Raw genomic sequence first — 25,918 nt, 5'->3', positions numbered from 1 at the left:
CAAAAATGGCCGCCTGGCACCTCACCTTTAATTTGCGCCGCCCCGGCCACAGGTAGGCCCCCCTGACCCGTTGGAAATAGCGTCCGGCGGTAAGTCAGGGGACGCTACCGAAGATCGCGGCCAGGGTGCTGCGCACAGTGATGACGTCATCGCCGGTGGCGCAGCGCCACACCACGCTAATGGTTACCACCGCCGTTAACCTCCTGCTGAATTTCACGGGAAGCTTTGGTGGCAGCGCCCGGGCACTAGTTGCTTTGCGCCCCAGGGCGCTAAGCAACCAAATTTTTAGGCCTGAGCGTCTCCACTCCCACCACTTCTGTCAGCAGCGAGTTTCAGGTCCTCACCACTCGCTGCGTAAAAAAGTTTTTCCTTACATCACCCCTGTATCTCTTGCCCAAAATCTTAAATCTGTGTCCCCTAGTCCTTGTACCATCAACTAGTGGGAACAGCCTTTCCCCGTCTAGCCTATCCAAACCCGTCATAATTTTGGACACCTCTATCAAATCACCCCTCAACCTCCTTTCTGGCATTCAGGTCTCGTATCTGTGTCTATGTCTGGATCCAGGCTTTAATGAGAGGTCAGGAACCTGAATTGTGTGTCAGCAAGGGAATTATTGCTGAACAGGTATCACTTGATGGCATTGTTGATTATTTCTTCCATCACTTTGCTGATGATTGGGAGGAGGCTGATGGGATAGTACTAATAATAATTCAACTTTATTGTCATTGTACAATGCACAAGTACATGAACAACGAAATGTGATCTTGCAAGCTCCCATGAGTCCAGTACAAATAACATTAACAATAAATGTAAATAGCACCGTCCTGGGAGAAGCAAAGCCGCTGCGTCTGTGCGCGCCGCCATTCCATTTCCACCATTCCTCCTGTCCAACAATCTTCAGCCCAACGCCCGGGCCTGCTCACCAGCCGCCCCTCCCGGGGCTCCTTCTGTGACCTTCTCACCAACCGCCCCTCCTCGGGGCTCCTTCCGTGACCTTCTGCACCTGGTCTTCCCTGATGGTCACCCACTCCAGGTACTAACCAGGCCTGGCTCTGCTTAGCTTCCAAGCCTTGCCAGTGACCCTGTCCCTAGTCCCAGGAACGAGCCTTGCCCTGATTATATTTGTTCTGTCTTTTGCGGCTAGGATATACCTAGACAACTTTTCACATTGCTGGGTAGATGCCAATATCATAGCTGCACTGGAATAACTCGACGAAGGGGCTTCAAATCTTAAGCACAATAGCCAGGATGTTTAAGGGCCCATAGCCTTTGCTGTGTCCAGTGTATATTGCTGCTTCTCACTGTCACATGGAGTGAACCAAATTGGTTGGATATTGGCATTTATGATGTCAAGGACCTTGGGAGGATGCCGAGTACAATCATTAATTTGGCAAACACTTTAGACTTGTTTCTTGCACTCACTTGCGAGGCTCCGCCATGGTTGAAAATGAGGATGTTCAAGGAGCCTTCTCCTCTCATTAGTTGCCTGACTGTCCACCACCACTCTCGACTATGTGTGATCGAGCTATAGAGCTTTGCTCTGATCTATTGGTTGGAGGACTGCTTAGCTCTGTCAATGGCCTGCTGCTGATTCTCCGACCCATGCTCTCCGAGAGCTGTTCCCTGATGGGAGCACAGGATTAGTGAATTTACCCTATGTTCCTGAAGTTTGTGTAGCTTTACAAAAGCATTTAAAATGGGGACGATCTGAAGTACAGTGTAGTGTCCGCGTATCAATAACACACGGACTGCAGGAGAACGGTAATAACAGGTGTTTACTGAACAGAGGGTATGCTGGAACTAACTGTACAAATTACTACACGGTGTTATATACAGGTGTGGTCACTACTGGTACTGCAGTATACAGGGGCTGTAAAAGATAGTTCCTCTCTTAAAGGTGCATACATTACAATTCCTCCCCTTTTAGATAAACAGTACATAACATTCATTTAACAATTAAATAATAACTAATTACAATTACAATTTTCTTTGTACTATATACATCAGCTGAAAGTAATCATTTATAAATTCAGTCTTTGAGGAGGCTTCCTGATCCTGTCTGGATAGCGCCTTTCTCGAGTATCCTGTTCTTGCGGCGGAGTCGATTCTGGCTCATTGTCATTGGTTGGTTCGTCAGCTTCCAATACCACGGATTCTGAGGTAGACGCAATCTGTACTTCGGGTTCATCACCAGGTACGTATGGGCGAGGCATGGGGTTGACTTGTTCCTGTGACTCTAGAATCTGGTCAACATGGTGTCTCACGATGCTCTCTCCAACGTCCACTGTGTACATTAGTGGTCTCTGCCGTGTGCATATCATTCCTGGCTGCCATTTTTCTGTTCGGTAGTCGCGGGCCAAGACTGGTTGCCCTATCTTGAAGCTCCTGGTTGGCTTCTCATTGATGTGCTGGAATTGCTTATTCTCAACATCTCGTCTTATGTTTGGTTTGAGCAAATCCAGGCAACATCTTAACCTTCGGTTAAAGAACATCATGGCTGGAGCTTGGTTGGTGACTGCATGTGTCGCATTCCGGTAAGCAAACAAGAAATTATCCACCTTGTGTTGCAGTGGTATGTTGTCGTTATACATCACCTTTATTGCTTTTTTTAAGGTTTGAACAAACCTCTCAGCCAATCCATTTGTGGCTGGATGGTATGGGGCGGATGTGTAATGCTTTACCCCATTATTCCTCAAAAACCTCCGGAAATCCTCGGACACAAACTGTGGTCTATTGTCGGAGCAAATCTGTTCTGGCAAGCCATTCCTGGCGAAGATGGAACTTAGGACTGCAATAGTTTTCTCCATGGTGGTGGAGGACAGTTTGATGACCTCTGGCCATTTCGAATGTGCATCCATGGTGATTAAAAACATTGAGTCCATAAATGGACCACCAAAATCAATGTGTACCCATTGCCATGGAGACGAGGGCCACTCCCATGGGTGTAGCGGGGCCTGTGGTGGAGCGTTTTGGACTTTCTGGCATCCTGTGCATCTCTTGGTCATTTCCTCGATTTCTTTATCAATTCCCGGCCACCACACAAACGCCCTGGCTAGGCTCTTCATTTTTACCCCTCCCAGATGACCCTTATGAAGCTCATTGAGCACTCTATCTCTCAACTTGGGTGGAATTACCACTCGGGATCCACACATCAATGTCCCCCGGCACACTGACAGCTGTTCTCTCCTTGTCGAGAATGCTGGCAACAGTGAGTCGCCATGTGCTGGCCATCCCTTCACCGTCAAATCATAGACCCGAGAGAGTGTCGGGTCATTTCGGGTTTCCTTCTCTATACTTGAGTTTGTAACAGGTAGACATTTGACTATGGTCGAGTGGAATATCTCAACAGGGTCCACTGCAGGTGCTTCCCCCACCGTAGGCAGTGGCAGGCGCGACAGCCCATCAGCGTTTCCATGCTGTTTCGTGCCCTTATACTCTATGTCGTATTGATGTGCCCCTAGGAAAAGGGACCATCTTTGCAGCCGTTGTGCCGTCATCACTGGAACGCCCTTCTTTGGGTTAAAAATGGAGACAAGAGGCTGGTGATCAGTCAGTAAGGTGAATTTCTGCCCGTGCAGATACTGATTGAACTTCTTCAACCCCCACACCAGGCTGAGGGCCTCCCTGTCAATCTGGGCGTAGTTACGCTTGGCTGAGGTTAATGAGCGTGACGCAAAGGCTATTGGCCTCTCTGAACCGTCAAGGAATTTGTGCGACAGCACCGCTCCAATGCCGTAGGGAGATGCATCACATGCCAACCGAATCGATAGTGTTGGATTGTAGTGGGCCAATACTTCTTTTGAAGTGATTAGGCATTTACATTTCTGAAAGGCACGCTTACACTCATCACTCCATTTCCATGCTACTCCAGTTTGCAGCAGGGCATTCAATGGGTGCAGAATTGTAGATAAATTCGGCAAGAACTTATGGTAGTAGTTCACCAACCCGAGGAACGACCTCAGTTGCGACACATTTTCCGGTGCTGGAGCCTTGACTACTGCCTCAATCTTGTCTGGGGACTTATGTAACCCCTCGTCATCAATCACGTGGCCACAATACGAGATTTGTTTCCTGAAATACTCGCATTTGGGGCGGTTGGCTCGTAGCCCATATTCTTGTAATCTAGTGAGCACCTGCTCCAGGTTGGCAAGGTGTTCACTGTCATTTTCGCCCATAACCAGGATGTCGTCCAAATAACACTAGGTCCCCGGGATCCCTCGCAGGACTTGTTCCATCGCCCTCCGCCAAATAGCCGGAGCTGATGCTACCCCGAATACCAGTCGGTTGTACTGGTAAAGACCTTTGTGAGTGTTTATCGTGAGGTATTTTCTAGATGCTTCTTCTACCTCCATTTGTAGATACGCTTGGGCCAGATCAATCTTCATAAAGCGTTTCCCTCCAGATAGTGAGGCAAAAATATCTTCTATCCGCGGAAGTGGATATTGTACTGTGTGAAGGATTGGGTTCACAGTTACCTTAAAGTCCCCACAGATGCGAACCTTCTTCGGCTCCCCAGGCGTGCTGCTCAATGATTTCTTCATTACAGGAACGATGGGTGTGGCCCACTCACTCCAGTCCACCTTGGACAGCGCACCCGAACGCTCCAGACTCTCCAGCTCTGCTTCGACGGCTGGGCGGATCGCATACGGTACCGGTCTGGCCTTAAAAAAATTTGGGTTTGCGTTATCTTCAATTTTTATCGTTGCCGTTACGCCTTTTAGAGTCCCACGTCCTTGCTGGAACACCTCTTTCGCATCAGTTAGAATTTTTGACAGTCGTCTAGGTGTGACGTCGTCATCCTTTTTGTCAGCCACAGTTAGCGCCTGAATGGAATGCCAATCCAATTGTATTTTTCGGATCCATTCACGTCCCAATAATGGTGGTCCTCCATCTTGTAGTATATATAGATACAGTTTCTGTGTTTCCTTGCCGTTGTATTTAACGGGCACCCTTATTTTTCCTCTGGGGTAGACTTTTTGCCCCGTATATGTCTTCAAGACAATGGACATGTCCTTCAAGGGTATGTGTGAGAATAGCCGCTCGTAGTCTCGTCGATTCATGACTGTTAGGGCTGATCCTGTGTCCAATTCCATCTTTACTTGGGACCCTGCTATCATGAGGGTGACCCAAATGGTTCGGTGATCCTCCTTTGCGATCACGTTGTGTAACTTTAGACAACTTAGTCTCCTGCTCCCGGAGTCATTATCACTCTTCTGATCTTCTGAACTACTGTCCGTCATCTTTTGTACTTTCTTGTACTTTTCCTTAGTAGTTCTTTTAGTGTTGGTTTTCTTTCCCGACCTGCAGACTCGTGCTATGTGTCCCACTTTTCCACATTGCCTGCATACTTGGTCCTTAAACCAGCAATCCTTCTGGTCATGGGTTGTTCTGCCGCAGCGATAGCACTTTTCTGCTCCATATGCCATTTCATTGGTGCTATATTCTTGCGGTTTCTGTTGTATTTCCGCAGCTCCCCGTGCTGCTGCTTCGTAGGATACTGCCACGCTGAAAGCCTTTTCTAGCGTAAGGTCCTTTTCCGAAAGTAGTCGTTTCTGGGTTCCTTCACTCTGGAGCCCGCAGACAAACTTATCCCTTAAGGTATCTGCCAGTCCTGCTCCGAACTGGCAGTGTTTCGATAACTTGCGTAGTTTCGTAAGATAGTCAGCATTACTCTCGTCTTTGTGCTGGTTTCTTTTATGGAACTTGAATCTTTCTGCTATCAGCAGCGGTGTAGGGTTTAGATGTTCCTGTAAGATATTGACAATCTCTTCAAAGCTTTTCTCCATTGGTTTAGCTGGGGTAATTAAATTCCGCAATAGGCCGTACGTTCTCGCACCCATCAAATTCAATAATATCGACGCCTTCTTTTCATCGGCCACCTCATTTGCCTTGCAGTACACTTCAATTCTTTCCACATACGTGGTCCAGTCTTCTATTTCGTTGTCGAAAGCAGTGATGCTGCCACTCTTCGGCATCTTGGGTGGTTTAAAATGGCGCCTCCCACGCTTTTCCTTCTTCCCCAATGGATTAAAATGGCGCCTCCCGCACTTTTCCTTCTTCCCCCTGCTGCCAATGCTGCTCCTAGTGTTCTAAATAGTAATGGCGGCGCCCCGCAGCTTTCTGCGCGTCTCTCTTTTGTTAATTAATTTTCTTAGTTTTATTCTTCTTCGACGCTGTCCACTGCGCGTCTCTTTTCCTTCCCCCTTTTTTATTTTCTTTAACGCTGCCCGGCTCTTGAGCACCGGCCGCGCCCTGTGCGCTCCACCCTCTCTCTCTCTTTTCCTTCCCGACAACGCTGCTCGGCCCCCTTGCAGAGCCGCTCGATTGAGCTCTAGCCCACCGCAGTCCGGGAAGGGTCAGCGCACTACCTGCTACCAGCCCGATTTGCTGGAACACCTTGACTGGAGAGCCAAGCCCAGCTCTCCACAGCTTCCCCTGCGATTCTCTGAACTCCGATGGATCACTGGGCGGTTGCCCACGGTCGACGCCCGTTGCTCTGGCTTTGACCTCCAAGAAGCTTCTTTTCAGGGATGGATCCCCGAGAGGTGATGCAGTACTGCAGGTGAGTTTGAACCTGCTCGTTGCCACTGTAGTGTCCGCGTATCAATAACACACGGACTGCAGGAGAACGGTAATAACAGATGTTTACTGAACAGAGGGTATGCTGGAACTAACTGTAAAAATTACTACACGGTGTTATAGACAGGTGTGGTCATTACTGGTACTGCAGTATACAGGGGCTGTAAAAGATAGTTCTTCTCTTAAAGGTGCATACATTACATACAGTACATTAAAAAAAGAGATTTTCATATTTTAAGATAAGCTTAAATAGGTTTAAATATTTCTGTATTGCCTTAAGGAATCAGTAAATAACAGTTTCCTGGAAACCCAGGTCAGATGTCGGTCATTTTAAAGTTTTCGTCTCTCTTGGTTTCAACGCAACATAAATTACCCAGAACAACCCATAAGAATGAGGGCAGTTCAAGAGAATACTCTACGAATGGAGCCTTGAACGTAACCCATAGATCTGTTTCTTAAGGGATGCTTTCGGACAGCATCTTTATATTCAAGCAGTGCATTCAGAATTGTGAGTTAAAAAGAAAAAACAAATGGGTTTCACATTGTAAGATGTGGGAGAGTTTTGCAGATCCATGCTGGGAGTGCTCCAAATTCTGACACTGATAAATTATATAGCTGGTTCAAGGCTTTGTATACAAGTCACTGAAGGATATAATTTTCTCTGTTGGATCTATCGACAATCATGTCTAACAAAATGCTATTCTTTTAGGTTTCACAACCTTGAACGTTCAGTGGCCAATCAGATAAATATTTAGCATTTAATTATGTGAAAATGGCAAAGAACTAGTCCGAATTTTTTTTTAAAACATAGTTTGTTACAGGAACAGTTCTTTGAGATTTTCTCCATTAAGTCATCCTTTATACTCTCCCTGTGCTTTTGACAAATTTTCGCACTTCACAGAGCCTGCTAAGCAAGCCTTGCCAAACAGACGTGACTGGAACCTCAAGCAAAATTATGCATATGCAGTGGGTTCTTTCACAATGTGACCTTGGGCTTGTTCATTGTGAGTAAGGCTAAACTTACTTTCGCATTCAACAGCCTCAACAATGTGGCCTGTTTATCGAAACACATAGATTAAGTCGGCCACAAGGGCAAGGTTGAAGCCATGTTTTTCCTCTGGGCAACAAGAGATGTAATTTAAAAAATATATTTTTAATAAGCGTTAGATAAATATAGACTGTTTGAAACCAAGGAATATCAGGGTTGACTGCATGATCTGGTGCTCCCAATAAGGAACAGATCTTGCAAGGGACCCATGCTGTGAAATTCTGAGAGTGCAGCCTACAATTTCCCCACATCAACAACTTCTTGCATTTATATAGCACCTTAAATGTAGTAAAACATCCCAAGGCGCTTCACAGGAGCGTTATCAAACAAAACTTGACACCACATAAAGAGATATTAGGACAAGTGGCCAAAGGTTTGGTCAAAGAGGTAGGTTTTAAGGAACGTTTTAAAGGAGGAGAGGTAGCGACGCAGGGGGGTTTAAAGAGGGAATTCCAGAGCTTCGGGCTTTGGCAGCTGAAGGCACGGCTGCCAATGGCGCGGCGATTAAAATCTGGGATGCGCAAGAAGCCAGAATTGGAGGAGTGCAAAGATCTCGGAGGGTTGTGGGGCTGGAGGAGGGAGGGGCAAGGCCATGGAGGGATTTGAAAACAAGTATGAGAATTTTAAAATTAAGGCGTTGCTGGACCGGGAGCTAATATAGGTCAGCGGGCACAGGGGTGATGGAGTAGGCACTGCCTCCTGCTGGGATTGCCGGATTGCTGAGTCATCCATAATGCTTAAATCAGGATATCTTTTTATGAATTTTGACTGCCTAGAATAAAATGATCAATTTATACTTTGGCCAGAATTTTGAAGTTTAGACACGGCAGGAGGGCAGGAGCGGAGGTCCGGGATTCCCCACATGCTGTGGAGTGTGTGAGATGTCATGGACAGGTTCCCCGCCCGGAAGTCAGCCTGACTGACAAGTGGGTTTTCAGTCGAGCGAGGAGCACTGGACAGGAGGTTGCAGAACCATGTAGGTGTGAGACTCGACCGGAGGACGACCGGGGGGTGGTGGGGGTCCGATCTCCAACCTGGGGGGGGGGAGGGGGTCCGATCATCAACCCAGTTGCGGGGGGGGGGGTCCAATCCCAGGGGGAGTCCAATCCCCGACCCGGGAGGGGGGCCCTCCGATCTGCTGGGGTGCCGATGGTGGGGGAGCTTGGCTGGCCGGGAGGAAGCACTCCTGCTCCTCCCAGTCCACAAGGATTGTTCTCCCAGGCTGTCCTTGCCTCGCTGCAGCTGCCGGGAATCCCGAGGCCCGGGATCTCTGGCTGGCCATGGTTAAACCTGCACAGCAGGTGAAATCCAAGGATTCCAGCCTCATTATTATAATATTTAAAGTGCTAACCCGCCTCCTGGAAGTGGGTTGGCTGCTCGCCCCCTGTCCCACCTCCGTTAAATCCGGAAGTGAGCAGGTTGGAGGCGTGTTGGAGTCGGGATTCATATTTTTTTATACATTAACTTCCAACCCAATCCCAACCCACCTGTTTTTGGGGGTTAAAATTCTCTCATTTGTGTCACTAATTCTGTAACTGAGATTAAAGGAAACAATTTAAACCAGAACAAACTTCTAAAATATTAGAAGTATAGGCAATGGTAACAGATATGAGCTGAACTGACAATGCACTAGCCCTTATGATAATATTCTCTAGAGGTGCTTTGCCTTTTTGTGGTCTCTAGGTCTGAGTAACAGGATGGAGACCTACATGCACTGCCCTCCTGTGTTTACACATGTCAGTGGAGCCATCTCTGTGTAGTTTGGCGCCAGAATCAGAAACCCACTTAATTGTGACATGGACATCAGTAATCTTAAGAGCAGTTGGACATTGATTTGGTAAGAAAATCAATTGAGGGATAGGTAGTAAACAGGAAGAGGTTGAAATCGTCAAATAATTGCAGACTGATTGAAGTATCACTGAAGCATTACTGACCCTGGGGTTTTTGTATGGCATATTCAGAAGTTACCAACTTTAGTGAACCAAATCCAGAATACCTCAATCAAATGAACAAACAAAGTTACTGCAACTGAACAAGGGAACAATTTTCCTCCTAGTAAACTGGCTATAAGTGGACAACTGCAATCAGGAAATGGCTCACAGTGAGCCTGTGCCAGGGATAATCATCAGCAGTTTCTGTTTTTGATGTCATGGGCCAAACGGACTGGAAAGGTCTTTTCGGGTTCCTGTACATTACTATTTCCCTACGGCCATAGATTAGTAACTGTTTAAAGAGTTATTAACAGTAAACAAAGCAGAAGTTAGTCATAAGGAAGTTATGCTGCAATGGGAGGAGAAACTGCGTGAGGTGCCGCATAGGTCCATTGCTGTACCATTTAAAGACTGTGCACGTGCAACACGTTAACATCATAATGTCCGTAACGTCTGAATCTGGTTCGATGCATGTACTGCCCAGCCTCAGGATCTCTAGGGACCAGCAGCACATGAGGAGTCGCAGTAAGAATTGTGGCGCTGAAAATCCGTGGGGCATTAGTATTGAGATGTCCCTGCCCAAAGCTCTGCTGCTGACCATGCCAAAGTCCACGGATTCAAGGGAAGATCCTGTTATTTAAGAGGTTAGAGGTACACCAGGGGCACACCAGGTGGCAGTCACTCCCCTGTTTCAGGGGTAGCTAAATGGACACACAGCTACATGAGTTGGGTGCGAGAAGCAATGTGCATTTGGGACTTCACAGACCCTCCCCAAAGGTCATCTAGGCACCATTTATGGCAGTAGGTGGTAAGCAAGCTCAACATTGGGTAGTCTACATGCAGGACCTTTTTAAAAAAAAAAAATATTCGCTTATGGGATCTGGGCGTCGCTGGCAAGGCCAGCATTTATTGCCCATCCCTAATTGCCCTCGAGAAGGTGGTGGTGAGTTGCCTTCTTGAACCGCTGCAGTTCGTGTGGTGAAGGTACTCCCACAGTGCTGTTAGGTAGGGAGTTCCAGGATTTTGGCCCGTCGACGTTGAAGGATCGGCAATATACTTCTAAGTCAGGATGGTGTGTGACTTGGAGGGGAACTTGGAGGTGGTGGTGTTCCCATGCGTCTGCTGCCCTTGTCCTTCTAGGTGGAAGAGGTCGTGGGTTTGGGAAGTGCTGCCGAAGAAGCCTTGGTGAGTTGCTGTAGTGCATCTTGTAGATGGTACACACTGCAGCCACGGTACACCGGTGGTGGAGGGAGCGAATGTTTAAGGTGGTGGATGGGGTGCCAATCAAACGGGTTGCTTTGTCCTGGATGGTGTCGAGCTTCTTGAGTGTTGTTGCAGCTGCACTCATCCAGGCAAGTGGAGAGTATTCCATCACACTCCTTACTTGTGCCTTGTAGATGGTGGAAAGGCTTTGGGGAGTCAGGAGGTGAGACAATTGCCACAGAATACCTAGCCTCTGACCTGCTCTTGTTGCCACAGTATTTATGTGGCTGGTCCAGTTAAGTTTCTAGTCAATGGTGACCCCAAGGGTGTTGATAGTGGGGGACTCGGCAATGGTAATGCCATTGAATGTCAAGGGGAGGTGGTTAGACTCTCGCTTGTTGGAGATAGTCATTTCCTGGCACTTCTGTGGCGCAAATGTTACAGCCTTGGTCCAAACATGGACAAAGGAGCTGAATGCTAGAGGTGAGGCGAGAGTGACTGTCCTTGATATCAAGGCAGCATTTGACCGAGTGTTGCACCAAGGAGCCCGAGGCCAATTCATTAAATATTATTCAAATATATGGGGAGAAAGCAGGAACAGGGTACTGAATTTGGATGATCAGCCATGATCTCATTAAATGGCGGAACAGGCTCAAGGGGCCGAATGGCCTACTCCTGCTCCAATCTTTTATGTTTCTATGTTACCTGCCACTTATCAGCCCAATCCTGAATGTCATCCAGGTCTTGTTGCATGCGGGCATGGACTGCTTCATTATCTGAGGAGTTGTGAATGGCGCTGAACACTGTGCAGTCATCAGCGAACATCCCCATTTCTGACCTTATGTTGGAGGGAAAGTCATTGATGAAGCAGCTGAAGATGGTTGGGTCTTAGACACTGCCCTGAGGAACTCCTGCTGCAATGTCCTGGGGCTGTGATGATTGACCTTCAATCACCACAACCATCTTCCTTTGTGCTAGGTATGACTCCAGCCAGTGGAAAGTTTTCCCCCCGATTCCCACTGACTTCAGTTTTACTCGGGCTCTTTGATGCCACACTCGGTCAAATGCTGCGTTGATGTCAAGGGCAGTCACTCTCACTTCACCTCTGGAATTCAGCTCCTTTGTCCATGTTTGGACCAAGGCTGTAATGAGGTCGGGAGCCAAGTGTTCTTGGCGGAACCCAAACTGGGCATCAGTGAGCAGGTTATTGGTAAGTAGGTGCCACTTGATCGCACTGTCGATGACACTTTCCATCACTTTGCTGATGATTGAGAGTAGACTGATGGGGCGGTAATTGGTCGGGTTGGATTTGTCCTGCTTTTTGTGGACCGGACATACCTGGGCATTTTTCCACGTTGTCGGATAGATGCCAGTGTTGTAGCTGTGACAGCGTCGGATCATTGCGGGTCTCCTTCTCTATATCCGCGTTTGTTACTGGCAATCGTTCAATTATCGATGAATAAAATATCTCGATAGGGTCCACTGCTGGTGCTTCCTCCACAGTAGGCAGTGGCAGGCGCGATAGCCCATCAGCGTTCCCATGCTGTTTTGTGCCTTTATATTCTATTTCATATTGATTCGCACCTAGAAACAGGGACCATCTTTGTAACCGCTGTGCAGTCATTACTGGCATGCCCTTCTTAGGATTAAAGATGGAGACAAGTGGTTGGTGGTCAGTCAGCAAGGTGAACTTCTGCCCATGCAGATAGTGGTTGAATTTTTTTACTCCCCATACTAGGCTGAGGGCCTCCCTGTCAATCTGGGCGTAGTTGCGCTCGGCTGAGGTTAGTGACCGAGACGCAAAGGCTACTGGCCTCTCCAACCCATCTGGGAATTTGTGCGACCACTCCAATGCCGTAGGGTGATGCATCACATGCCAAACGAATTGGTAGTGCTGGGTTGAAATGGGCCAACACCTCTTTTGATGTGATCAATTCTTTACACTTCTGGAAAGCTCGGCTACGTTCGTCATCCCACTTCCATGGTACCCCTGTTTGCAGTAGGGTGTTCAGCGGGTGTAATACCGTAGGCAAATTTGGTAAGAACTTGTGGTAATAGTTTACCAGCCCGAGGAACGACCTCAGTTGTGACACATTTTCCGGTGCTGGAGCCTTGACTACTGCCTCAATCTTGTCAGGGGACTTATGTAACCCCTCCTCATCGATGACGTGGCCGCAATACGAGATCTGTTTCTGGAAAAACTCGCACTTGTGGCAATTAGCTCATAGCCCATACTCCTTTAACCTGGTGAGCACCTTCTCCAAGTTAGCGAGGTGATCACCGTCATTTTCGTCCGTGACCAAGATGTCGTCCAAATAACACTGGGTCCCTGGAATCCCTTGCAAGACCTGATCCATCGCCCTTTGCCAGATAGCCGGAGCCGAGGTTACTCCAAACACCAGCCGGTTGTATTGATAGAGACCTTTATGGGTGTTGATCGTAAGGTAATGTTTCAAAGCTTCTTCTACCTCCATTTGCAAGTACGCCTGGGCTAGATCAATTTTGGTGAAGCGTTTACCACCAGAAAGCGAGGCGAAAATATCCTCAAGACGTGGAAGCGGATATTGCACCGTGTGAAGGACTGGGTTCACTGTCACCTTTAAAATCCCCACAGATGTAGATCTTCTTTGGTTCCCCAGGCGTATTACTCAACGACCTCTTCATTACAGGAACGATGGGTGTAGCCCACTCGCTCCAGTCCACTTTGGACAGTACTCCTGAACGTTCCAACCCTTCCAGCTCTGCTTCAACAACTGGTCTGATCACATAAGGCACTGGTCTGGCCTTCAGAAACTTTGGGCTTGCATTTTCCTCTATTTTAATTGTTGCTGTTATTCCTTTTAGTGTTCCTAATCCCTCCTGGAACACTTCTTTTGCGTCAGTTAGCATTTTTGACAGTCGTCCAGGTGTGACGTCGTCATCCTTTTTGGCCTCAACCTTCAGTGCCTGTATGGAATGCCAATCTAATTGTATCTTCCAGATCCATTCACGTCCTAGCAGTGGTGGTCCTCCATTTGGCAATACATATATATCCATTTTAGGTATTTCCTGGCCTTTATATGTCACTTTCACCCTTATTTTTCCTTTGGGGTAGACTTTTTGCCCCGTATACGTCTTCAAGACAATCTCTGTAGCTTTCAAGGGTATGTGTGAAAATAGCCGCTTGTAGTCTCTTTGATTTATGACTGTTAGAGCTGACCCTGTGTCCAATTCCATTTCCACTTGGACTCCGTCTATCTTGAGTGTAACCCAGATAGTCTGGTGATCCTCCATTTCGGTTACATTATGTAGTTTCAGACAACCCAGCTCCTTGCTTCCGGAGTCTGTGTCACTTTTCTGTTCGTCTGAACCACTGTCCATCACCTGGTGTACCTTTTTGTACTTCCCCTGTGGAGATTTCTTACTGTTGGTTTTCTTCCCAGACCTGCAGACTCTTGCTATGTGTCCTGTTTTCCCACACTGTCTGCACACTTGGTCCTTGAACCAACAATCTTTCTGGTCATGTGTTGTTCTGCCGCAGCGATAGCACTTCCCTGTTCCATAGGTCATTTCGTTGGTGCCATATTCTTGCGGTCTCCGTTGTATCTCTGCAGTGCCCCTTGCGGCTGCTTCGTGTGATACTGCCATACTGAAAGCTTTGTCCAGCGTAAGGTCCTTTTCTGATAGAAGCCGTTTCTGGGTTCCTTCACTTTGTAGCCCACACACAAACTTGTCCCTTAACGTGTCTGCTAGTCCCGCTCCAAACTGGCAGTATTTCGATAGCTTGCCCAGTTCCGTTAAGTACTCAGCATTGCTTTCATCTTTGTGTTGGTTCCTTTTATGGAACTTAAATCGTTCTGCTATCAGCAGCGGTGTGGGGTTTAAGTGGTCCTGTAGGATTTCTACTATGCTTTCAAAATTCTTGTTTACCGGCTTCTCTGGGGTTATTAGATTTCGCAGTAACCCATAAGTTTTTGCACCCATGGAATTTAACAGAACCAGTGCTTTATTAGCATCTGGCACTTCATTCGCCCTGCAGTACACCTCAATACGTTCCACATATGTCGCCCAATCTTCGACTTCATTGTCGAACGTAGAGATACTGCCACTCTTCGGCATCCTTGGTTGTGCATTAACTATCACCAATGGTGCCTCCCGCGTTTCCCCTTCTTCTCCGCTAGCACAAAATGGCGTCTCCCGCGCTTTCCTTCCTTCCCGCGCTCGCCCTTCTTCTCCGCTGCGGCTTCTCAAAATGCTGTCTCCCGCGCTCTTCCTTCTTCTCCACGGCTCAATGGCATCTCCCGCGCTCTCCCTGCTTCTCCGCGGCTCAATGGCGCCTCCCGCGCTCTTCCTTCTTCTCCGCGGCTCAATGGCGTCTCCCCTTGCTTCGCCCCGTGGACCCTGATCAGCCCGTGATCCCTGGCTGTGCTCTGCGCGTTCTTCACCCTCTGTCTTACCCCGTTGACGCTGCTCGGCTCTCTCTCCGCCGTCGGTCGGCTCCAGCCGCCGCTGCTCGGGAAGGGTCTGCGCTGGACCTGTCGTCGGTCTCTTACTGCTCGTTGTGGCTGGGGAACCAAGCCCGGCTCTCCACAGCCTCCCCAGTGAAGTTGGATCTCTGCCTGACTGCTGGGCGGTTGCTCATGGTCGACGCCTGTGTTCCTGGCCTCGACTATTTTTTTTTCTTTCTTTTATGTTGCAGGTAGATTCGAATCGCCACTCATCGCCACTGTTAGATCCGTGGTTCAGTGGATAAATAATCACACGGATGCTGTACATTAACAAATAACAGGTCTTTACTGGAGGAGGGTAATCTCTAGACTGGGGTACAGAGGCATGCGCAAAGCTTATATACCGGTGCGGTCACTGCCGGTACTACAGTATACAGGAGCTGTAAAAAGTAGTTCTGACTTAAAGGCACATACACTACAGGCTCCACCATCATTGAGGATGGGGATATTCACGGACCCTCCTCCTCCCGTTAGTTGTTTAATGGTCCACCACCATTCACAACTGGATGTGGTAGGACTGCAGAGCTTTGATCTGATCTGTTGATTGTGGGATCGCTTAGCCTTGTCTATTGCATGCTGCTTCCACTTTTTAGCATGCATGTAGTCCTGTGTTGCAGCTTCCCCAGGTTGGCACTTCATTTTTAGGTACGCTTGGTACTGCTCCCGGCATGCTCTTCTACACTCCTTATTGAACCAGGGTTGGTCCCCTGGCTTGGTGGTAATGGTAGAGTGAGGGATATGCCGGGTCATGAGGTTACAGATTGTGGTGGAATACAATTCTGCTGCTGCCGATGGCCCACAGCGCTTCATGATGCCCAGTTTTGAGCTGCTAGATCTGTTCTGAATCTATCCCATTTAGCAAGGTGGTAGTGCCACACAACACGAAGGAGGGTGTCCTCAGTGTGAAGACGGGACTTCGTCTCCACAATGACTGTGCAGTGGTCACTGCTACCAATGCTGTCATGGATAGATGCATCTGCGACAGGTAGATTGGTGAGGATGAGGTCAAGTAGGTTTTTCCCTCGTGTTGGTTCTCTCACCACCTGCCCAGACTGGCAGTTATGTTCTTCAGGACTCGGCCAGCTCGGTCAGTAGTGGTGTTACCGAGCCACTCTTGATGATGGGATATTGAAGTCCCCCACCCAGAGTACATTCTGTGCCCTTGCTACTCTCAGTGCTTCTTCCAAGTGGTGTTCAACATGGAGGAGTACTGATTCATCAGCTGAGGGAGGGCGGTAGGTGGTAATCAGCAGGAGGTTTCCTTGCCCATGCTTGACCTGAAGCCATGAGACTTCATGGGGTCTGGAATCAACCTGGGACCAGATGGAGAAGAAAACAGGTTACAAAAGGTACCTGTCAAGGAAACAGTACCCAATTATACCATACATCTCTTGGATGGCCTAAAGGTTGCTACAAAGTGTTGCCTGTTCCACATGTACTTCCCACTCACACTAACACCTCCTGCAAGATTACAGCTCAATTGTGGAATCTCATGAATATCAATTGTTCAGGAGGGGGCAGCACGGTGGCATAGTGGTTAGCACTGTTGCCTCACAGCGCCAGGGACCCGGGTTCGAATCTGGCCTCGGGTGACTGTCTGTGTGGAGTTTGCACATCCTCCCTGTGTTTGCGTGGGTTTTCTCCGGGTGCTCCGGTTTCCTCCCACAGTCCAAAGATGTGCGGGTTAGGTTGATTGGCTATGATAAATTGACCCTTAGTGTTAGGGGGATTAAATACGTGGGGTTACGGGGATAGGGTGGGATATGTGTTGGTGTGGGCGTTGCGGGGATCGGGTGGGATATGTGTCGGTGCAGGCTCGATGGGCCGAAATGGCCTCTATCTGCACTGTGGGGTTTCTCTGATTCTGTGATTCTGTGAGGGCACACTTTCAAGATGGAATGTCAAGTTAGAAATGTTAGCAACCTTAGAAGGTCCTAACCCTTTAAGTCATTTTAGAACAGCCTACTTGAATGATGCACCATCACTTTCCGACACTCAAGCGGGCATGCAGGTTGTGCACCTGTCTGTATCTGCATGTGCTCCTTCAAATTCCAACCTCTTTTCTGCTGGGCCAACCAAATGTCACTTTGCGGTTCAATCCCTACCTGGAGAGTGGCCTCCCTCATCAAGTATCCTGTGACATGGCCAAGAAAGTCTAGTGTGATCTATGGACTACCCTAACCAGGTAATGTTGGGTCTATGCCATCCAATTCAGGTAGGGGCAGATATCAGACATCAGACATCTTTCTGATGAATCCTCGGGAAATCCTCCTTAACCTCCAGCTTCCAAAATGCAAATAGATTTCCAAAGGAATGCCCATCCTACCAGCGGGGGCTGCTGCACATCCATGAAATATCCGTGACTGTTAGGTGACATCAGATCCACTTACATAGCATTAATAACATCTTCATTGCAAGAGGATTTGAGTACAGGAGCAAGGATGTCTTACTACAGTTCTGCAGGGCCTTGGTGAGACCACACCTGGAGCACTGTGTGCAGTTTTAGGGGGAAAAATTTGGTTGCTTTGCGCCTCCCGTTAGCGCCCCGTGGTGATATTTGCGCTGCTCGCGAAATTGACCAGACAATTTGCGGCGGTGCTAAACACTACCGCCACGATCTCCTGCGCCCACAGATCGTGACATCAGTCGAGCGTGCAACACTCCGGTAGCCCCGGACCGGATATTGAGTGGCGCCCCCTGCCTTACCGCCTGCCGCTAGCAACGACAGGTTGAGGGGAACGTTTTGCAGTCGGGAAGGGACTGGAGGAGTGCTATTTAAAGGCAACCACTTCCTGACTTTTTTTGTCGGTGACATTTTTGCACCACGCAATCTGAGAGAGAGAAAGAGAAACTTCTAGAGAGATTCAACGCTGTGTGAAGGAGTTTTGGGTACTGAGCTGCACTTTGCAAGTTCATTTTGATTTGTCCTTCCTTGTATCGATTTAGAAGAGACTATGGGGGCTGCACTCTGAGCTCTTTCCCTGGGCCTCTCCATTGTTCTTTCCAGCAGATTTGATGTACAGGTCTCTCCAGGCTGAGATTCAAGGCTGCAATGAGCAGGGTGTGGATGCAGAGCAAGATCAACCCTCCCCTTTAAGAACTGGCCGGCGCCAGTGTGTCTGTGTTCCATTGCTGACTGACATCACTTGAGCTTCGCCAGCACTCCGAGTTAGTGCCTCGCTCCTCGGCGTTAGCGCCTTAAGAGAGGTGTGCTGGTGCCTGATTTAGCGCTCCAATCACCTCCAAGGGCGATAGAAGCCAAGTTTGCAGTCGGAGGCGATAATTAGCGCCAGGCACTAAACTTTGCGCCTGGCCGATAAATGCGCCCCAAACGGAGCGATACCGAATTTCTCCCCCTTGGTCTCCTTACCTAAGAAAGGATATACTTGCCATAGAGGGAGTGCAGCCAAGGTTCACCAGACTGATTCCTGGGATGGCAGGACTGCCATATGAGGAGAGATTGGGTCGACTAGACCTGTATTCACTAGAGTTTAGAAGAATGAGAGGGGATCTCATTGAAACATATAAAATTCTGACAGGGCTAGACAGACTGGATGCAGGGAGGATGTTTCCACTGGCTGGGGAGTCTAGAACGAGGGGTCACAATCTCAGGATAAGGGGTAGGACGTTTAGGACTGAGATGAGGAGAAATCACTTCACTCAGAGGGTGGTGAACCTGTGGAATTCTCTACCACAGAAGGCTGTGGAAGCCAAGTCACTGAATATATTTAAGGAGATAGATAGATTTCTGGACATAAAAGGCATCAAGGGGTATGGGAAGAGAGCGGGAATATGGTATTGAGATAGAGGATCAGCCATGATCATATTGAATGGCTCGAAGGGCCGAATGGCCTACACCTGCTCCTATTTTTCTATGTTTCTGTGTACAAAATATCATTAAAGGCTTTTTAGATCAATGTTGATATCAGAAGTGGGAACATTTGGAACAGATCCAGAAAGTAGGGGTAGTCATTAAATCCAGAAGCTTAGTTCTAAATTTATATCCTCCCCACGATTACCATCATTTTTTTTCTCTTGTTGCCTCTGCTGTTACTGTAAATCAAACATGATTTTCTTCAGGAATGAAGGTAAATATAAAATACAACACGAAAAGAGTAGAAGACAAAAGGGAAGGTGAAGAGAGAAATACAGAAAGGGCTTTAAGGAGAAGTAAAGAGAGAAGAAACTGGAATGAATGTTAGGAACAGAATACCTGCTAAATAGGGCGCCAATAAGTGACACTCCTGTGAAGTGCTTTGGGACATTTTCCTGTGTTAAAGCCGCTATGTGAATGCAAATTGCTGTTTTAAAAGTTCTGCAGATGAGCAGTAGTGTCAATGATGCTAAACAGAGCATCACCATCTAGCTAGAGGTACTTATTGGTGAAATTCAGATGTTATTCATCAGTTGTAATTGATGCTATTTCGCACTATTCATGTGCAATTGCTGCTAATGAGTTCTATTCATTGATACATTGCTGGAGTGAACAGCTGAAAAAAGAAAGACTTGCATTGATATAGCGCCTTTCGCCACCTCAGGATGTCCCAAAGCGCTTTACAGCCAATGAAGTACTTTTTTGAAATGTAGTCACTGTTGTAATGTAGGAAACGTGGCAGCCAATTATGCACAGCAAGCTCCCACAAACAGCAATGTGATAATGACCAGATAATCTGTTTTAGTGATGTTGATTGAGGGATAAATATTGGCCAGGACACCAGGGATAACTCTTCCAAATAATGCCATGGGATCTTTTCCGTCCACCTGAGGGAGCAGACGAGGCCTCGGCTTAACGTCTCATCTGAAAGACAGCACCTTCGACAGTGCAGAACGCCCTCAGCACTGCACTGGCGTGTCAGCCTAGGTTTTTTTGTGCTCAAGTCTCTGGACTTAGCTGACCCTATTAACTGATATTTTACAGCATGCAAACCTATTGAGCAGATTTAGAAAATTAGCAGATTTTTCTGTATTCTGTTTCATTATAAATTCACTCAACTCCTTCACAATATTGCAAGCTTTAAATCCAGCACTGTGCTCTAACAGTGGTGACTGGTTGCACCAAAACACTATTCAATTCAATTAAATTCAAATCACTTTATTGGCATGACAAGGTACATCTTATGTTGCCAAAGCATCGAAAAACATTCATGGTTGAACACATAAATATAGATCTATCCATACAGTGTATAAACAGATATATCCCTGAGTGTATAAATATACATTCATATAATTTGTATATACTCTTTTCTTATATTTAGTGGTTGTCCCTCTGTTTATGGCAAGCTGTAACATAGTGTGCCGCTAAGGTTACACAATTTCTCTCTTCCCCTAGTAGGTATGGGAGTTTTTGGTCGTCATTCAAATTTCTGAATTCCGGGCATATTTTTGTGAATTTTGGGTAGAAATTCTCCCTTATGCCTTGATATTTTCTACAAGCTGTGAGGAAGTGCATCTCTGTCTCCACCACTCCCTGACTGCAGTGAGAGCATATCCTGTCCTCTCTTGGTAGCCGGGTCTGCCTGTGTCTACCTTTTTCGATCGCCAGGCTATGTTCACTAAGTCTGTACATTGTCAAGGTTTTTCTCAGTTTGCTATCCTTTACCATGGTCAGGTAATCAGCCATGTTGTATTGTCTGTTTAGGGCCAAGTAGCAATTGAGTTTGTTTTGGGTTTTTGTTGTTTCTGCCCAATATGACAGATATTTTTCCTTTTGCTTAGTGACGATTGTGTTGAGTCGAATTCTTTGTGTTACGCTGTCACTGTCCTGGGGCTGGTTATTGTTAGTGGTGTTAGTAGTTACTTCACTGAGTCCCAGGACTAGTTGACTGAGGGTATTCTTCTTTATGGTCCTTTCTTGGCATTTCAGGGCTTCGTAATGATAGCAGTGGGGGTTGCTCATTTTTAGGTGTTTCCAAAATTTGGTGGCTCTTTTTTGGATAGTGATTATTAATGGATATTGGCCTAGTTCTGCCCTGCATGCATTGTTTACGGTTTTCCTTTGAGTCCGGAGGATACTTTTACAGAATTCTGGATGTAGGATCTCAATTGGGTGTTTGTCCCATTTTGCAAATTCTTGTTGTGTTAGCGGTCCCCACACCTCACTGCCATAGAGTGCAATTGGTTCAATTACTGATTTAAAAATTTTGAGCCAAATGCTAATTGGGATTTCTATTTGGATTGATTTTTTAATGGCATAGAAAGCCCTTCTTGCTTTCTCTTTCCGTTCATTCACAGCCAGATGAAAATTTCCCGTAGAACTGATTTTTAAGCCCAAGTATGTGTAGTTAGTGGTTTGTTCAATTTTGGTTGTTCCTAGTGTGAAATTTATTTTGGGTCCCTGATGTCTGGATCTTTGCTGGAACACAAAGGCCTAGAAATTCCCTTGGGTTTGCGCCCATTTAGGGGCGCAAGAGTGGGTTGCGCCGGAAGTTGCGTCGCCGCTGAAATTAGGTGGGCCTTTAAATCGGCGTAAGCCGGTAGCGCTGCGCCGGCACCGATGACGTCATCGGTGTGCGCAGCGCCCCGGTACCGCCCGAAACCACGCCGATCCCCATCTTCAGTAGCGGCCGCCTCTTCCCTGGCGGCCGCTAACAACGTTTTGAAAACCTGGCCGTGCTGCAGCCTTAGAGGCGCTATTTAAAGCGGAGGTGCGGCCGGCCGCTTTTTCGGCAGCCGCCTGCCCGCACCTCCTTCCCCGGCCTCCTCCACCCCCCCCCCCCGCGGCATTGCCGGCTGGTTTCCGTGGAGCCCGGCACTTCGCCGTTGTGCCGGGCTCTTTTGCTGGCACTTTCAACGGAGCTCCGGCCGTTGCAGGCACCTCCCCCTTAAGAGAAGGGGGAGGCCTGCAGTACAGCAGCCTGCCGCTCCGCATCGGGTGGCGCAGCGGGACCGGCAGCGCTGAAATTCACTTTCAGCGCCCCAAGCGGGGCGGGCACACCCTGTACTAGCGCCCGCTTCCGCTTTGGGGCGCTGAAAGTGAATTTGGGGCGGGCACAACTAGCTCGGCAGCGGGCGCTAAATTTCCGGCGCAAACGTGCTGGCGGGGTGTCACCGAATTTATAGGCCAAGGACTTTGGCACTAACAAACAACCAGACTTGGAAATACCAGTTACTGAGCTGCAGTTGACTGACTGACAGAGCAAACGTGCATGTTTACAGATGATATTGTGAAGGGGTAGCGTATAAGCAAGTCAGTTCAGTAGCATGTAAATATGGGCTTCACAATCTATTTTTATCTTTAGTTATAAATGATGGAAACAGCAACTGATACCCAGCCTTCTGTATGAGTGCCAAAGGAACAAATTACACAGAAATTCTCAGAGCCTTTACTAAGGGAGGAATGGACACTGAGCAGGAAAGGGAGGAATGGGGGTAGGCAGGAATGAAACTGAAGGCACAGTCAAAGATGGTTTTTTAGAAGGTCTTTGAAGGCAGTGAAAAGAGTAGCAAGGCGAAGTGGTTCTAGGGAAGAATTCCGGAGAGTTGGAGCATTGAAGCGTCTCTGATAGTGAGGTGTTGGGAATAGGGAATAAACAGTAATCTAGGGAGGGTGCAGACTAGGGCATATGGATGGAGAAGAATTAGGTGGAGTCTCGGAAGGATTTGAAAATAGAGGAGCATCTTGAAGTTGATTTGCTGGGGCACAGGGAGCTGGGGGAGCTTGGGAAGGAGGAGTGTGATGAGCTTGCGGGACTTTGTGCAAAAAAGGTCTCAGATCAGAGTTCTGGAATGTCTAAAGTCTGTGAATGGTGGAGATGAGGAGGGTGGTGAGAAGATGATTTAAAAATCAATCCTCAAGACAGGGGAGCCATGTTTCAGAAAGGGAAAGGAAGTGTGTAATTGGACAAATGTCCTTGAGCTGGAAGGTGCTGAACCTGATGGGCTTGTCGGTAGGTGAAAAGCTCAGTTCAGGATTGAACAGAATGCCAAAGGCGTGCACAACAGGATTCAGCTTTAGTGGGTAACCAGGAGACTGACGGAACTGGAACCAGAGGCACGTAGGTGCTGGCAGGAACCGACGAAGGTGGCTTCAATATTGTTGATGTTGAGCTGAAAGAAAGTTTAACTCATTCAGGATTGACACCCAATTCAGAAGCAATCCCACTCCAAACTCTGCTCACTTGCCACTGTCTCCATCCCTCACCCCCACTCGCTTGCTCAGGCTGAACTAGACTGTGTGAAACCTGGGTTATCTCTCTGACTCAGAACTGAGCTTCAAACCACATATCCTATCCATCATCACGACTGCTCACATCCATCCATCTCCATTCCAGTTCCATTCAGAAATATTGAAAAAAATCAGTATTGCAATCATTTCAACAAAGAAAATATAATGCCTATTGCTCTTTAAAAGCTCAACCTCACATGGAGCTTCCTATGCATCCATTCAAAATAGACTTTGAAGGCAAGAAGCACAATCTCAGTACAAAACTCAGGAAATTGCTCCAAGTACTTATTTAAATATTTTTACATGCATTCTGGGCTCTTAATGAGGGCATAACATAAAAAACGCATCCGAGCACTGGAGCATACAAAATATAGCTAACTGGAAAATTATAAGGAGGAGGAATCAGGTACAAATCATCTGCAAGGGCTGCTTGCTCAACTTTTCAGGCCGACCCTATCTGTGCGTATGCAGCTATTGCAGCTGATTGGAAAATCTGTTCTGAAATTTCTATTTGGTTGGAAAAATTGTTAGATAGTTTAAAGGTATACTATCATAACCTATGTAATCGTAAGCTTTGATGCCATTTTAGAATTATCTTTGGTAAATACATCACCATAGACAGCTGCAATTGTGGGAAATCATTTCCCTATCTGTTAATCAAGCTATTCCTGTAAAATACAGGAGTCTCCATTGACAAGAAATCACTAGATTGGATCGTGGCCATATTCCTATTATCCATTCAACCCATCTTCCAATGGAAAAGTCCACAGGAAAACGGGGAGCCAACATAATTTGGACAACAACATTGAGGATGCGCACTCTGGATTTAATTTTCAAATTTTGGGAAATGGAGCAGTGTTGTTACAAAAAGGATGTTGATCAAATACGCGGTTTGTTTACAATTCACTTCCAACTGGTTGGCCATGTAGCAGTTTAGTAGCAAGCCACAACAGCACTCCTTTGTTTGCCAAGCATGACCTTGTTACCGCATGTATCCTTTGTACTCAAATGCAAGTCAGAGTCATCTTTTGCCAAGTCTAAAAACAAGGCAGAGGTGGCTCGAGTTCTGAAGTTTAATCAGCTATTAATGAAAATTCATCAAAAATTGTAACTTCAAAATGAATGAAAGGTAAGTGGGAAAAATGCACTATTATTTCAAAAAGTAGACTTTTAAGGGTACACCCTCAAATGCTGCACTCCTGGCATGCAGCCTCACTTTGATTTAAGCTCCTGCAAATGATGGCATCATCAGAATAATTTGATGAGTTATATAAATGATTCTCAGGTGTCAATGACTCCATTTTTGTATGAGCAAAATACTGTGGTACTCTCCGAGACCTTTTTCTTTACTGCACAGATTCTACATTTACAATAGAACTGGTTATAGCCACAAAAGCTGATCTAATGAAACCAGTTAGTGGGAGTTACAAAGATAAAGCTAAGTGTATATACGTGTGTATGTGGGGAGTAGAAAAGTTACAGACTATTTAATTTTATAATTTAATGAAATCTTGTTCTATTCAGAAGATTTTTAAAGTCCGATTAGATATTTGTAATTTTGTGTAGAATTTTAAAAGGGCCAGCATCTTTTTTCAATCTTTGTCACCTTTTTCACAAAGTACTCATTAACTTATCCCTTCTCTTGATTGAAATGTAGATGGAGTATTAACTGCCCCCCTCAAATAGCATGACAATTATGCAAATTATGGACAGCCCTAATTGCCATGGTTACTGATAGCATGATGAACATTTTATTGATACCATGCTGAATATTTTACACAGACTTTGCTCTAAATAGTATTAAAATATTGTTACAGTTGGTAAAGACAGCAATTTCAGATTTAAGATACCCTCCATAAACTATGTGCAGTTTATGGCATAATATGAACTCTTTCATTAAATCAGGGCCTTAATACCCACATCAAGCCATTCACAATTCTGGATATATATTTTAGCTTGGTGCAAATGCAATGCTATAATTGTCCAAGGATCTAAACATACGTATGAAGAATTATTATGAACCCCTGAAGAAGGAACAGGAAAAATCAGGCAGGGTTTCCACTGCAGATCGCCACTGCTAGAAAGTGTGTGTATGTGTTGGGGGATGCGGGTGGTGTGGGGAGGTGGGGGCTAAGTGGTCTTGCAGTGGCAATGTGATATTCTGATTGGCTGGTAGTAACAAGATTTATAAAATATACTGTAAGCTGCTTCACAGACTGAAATAAATGTCTTTCACTGGATGCTGCACTAACAACTTGAGAAACACAGTGGATTATAGCCCCAGGAAGAAACAATGATCATTTTTATAACATTGAAAATGGGATATCTCAGCCACTGTGAACATAGACAATAATGAAATCACCAAAAATAAAAGCATCTATGACCAGCCCTATTTACACAAAGTAAATAATGTTTATTCATCAAATCGATTCATTCTAATCAGCAGGTTTTAAAAACATGGGTTGAAATTGCACTGTGTGATATTAGTAATGAATGCGAACACAT

At 46.7% G+C, this 25,918-nt stretch overlaps 1 protein-coding gene across 2 annotated transcripts in view; it reads right to left on the bottom strand.

Moving 5' to 3' along the window:
- The window catches only part of garem2 (GRB2 associated regulator of MAPK1 subtype 2), a 302,222-nt gene that overhangs the window by 34,737 nt on the left and 241,567 nt on the right, over window positions 1-25,918 (bottom strand). The window lies entirely within an intron of this gene.

This window comes from Somniosus microcephalus, chromosome 9 (genome assembly GCF_052327205.1).
Source record: "Somniosus microcephalus isolate GS21.2 chromosome 9, FLI_Smic_1.0, whole genome shotgun sequence".
Lineage (NCBI taxonomy): Eukaryota > Metazoa > Chordata > Chondrichthyes > Squaliformes > Somniosidae > Somniosus > Somniosus microcephalus.
Note: the sequence above shows the minus strand (reverse complement) of the source record. Positions and strands in the feature narration are given on the sequence as shown.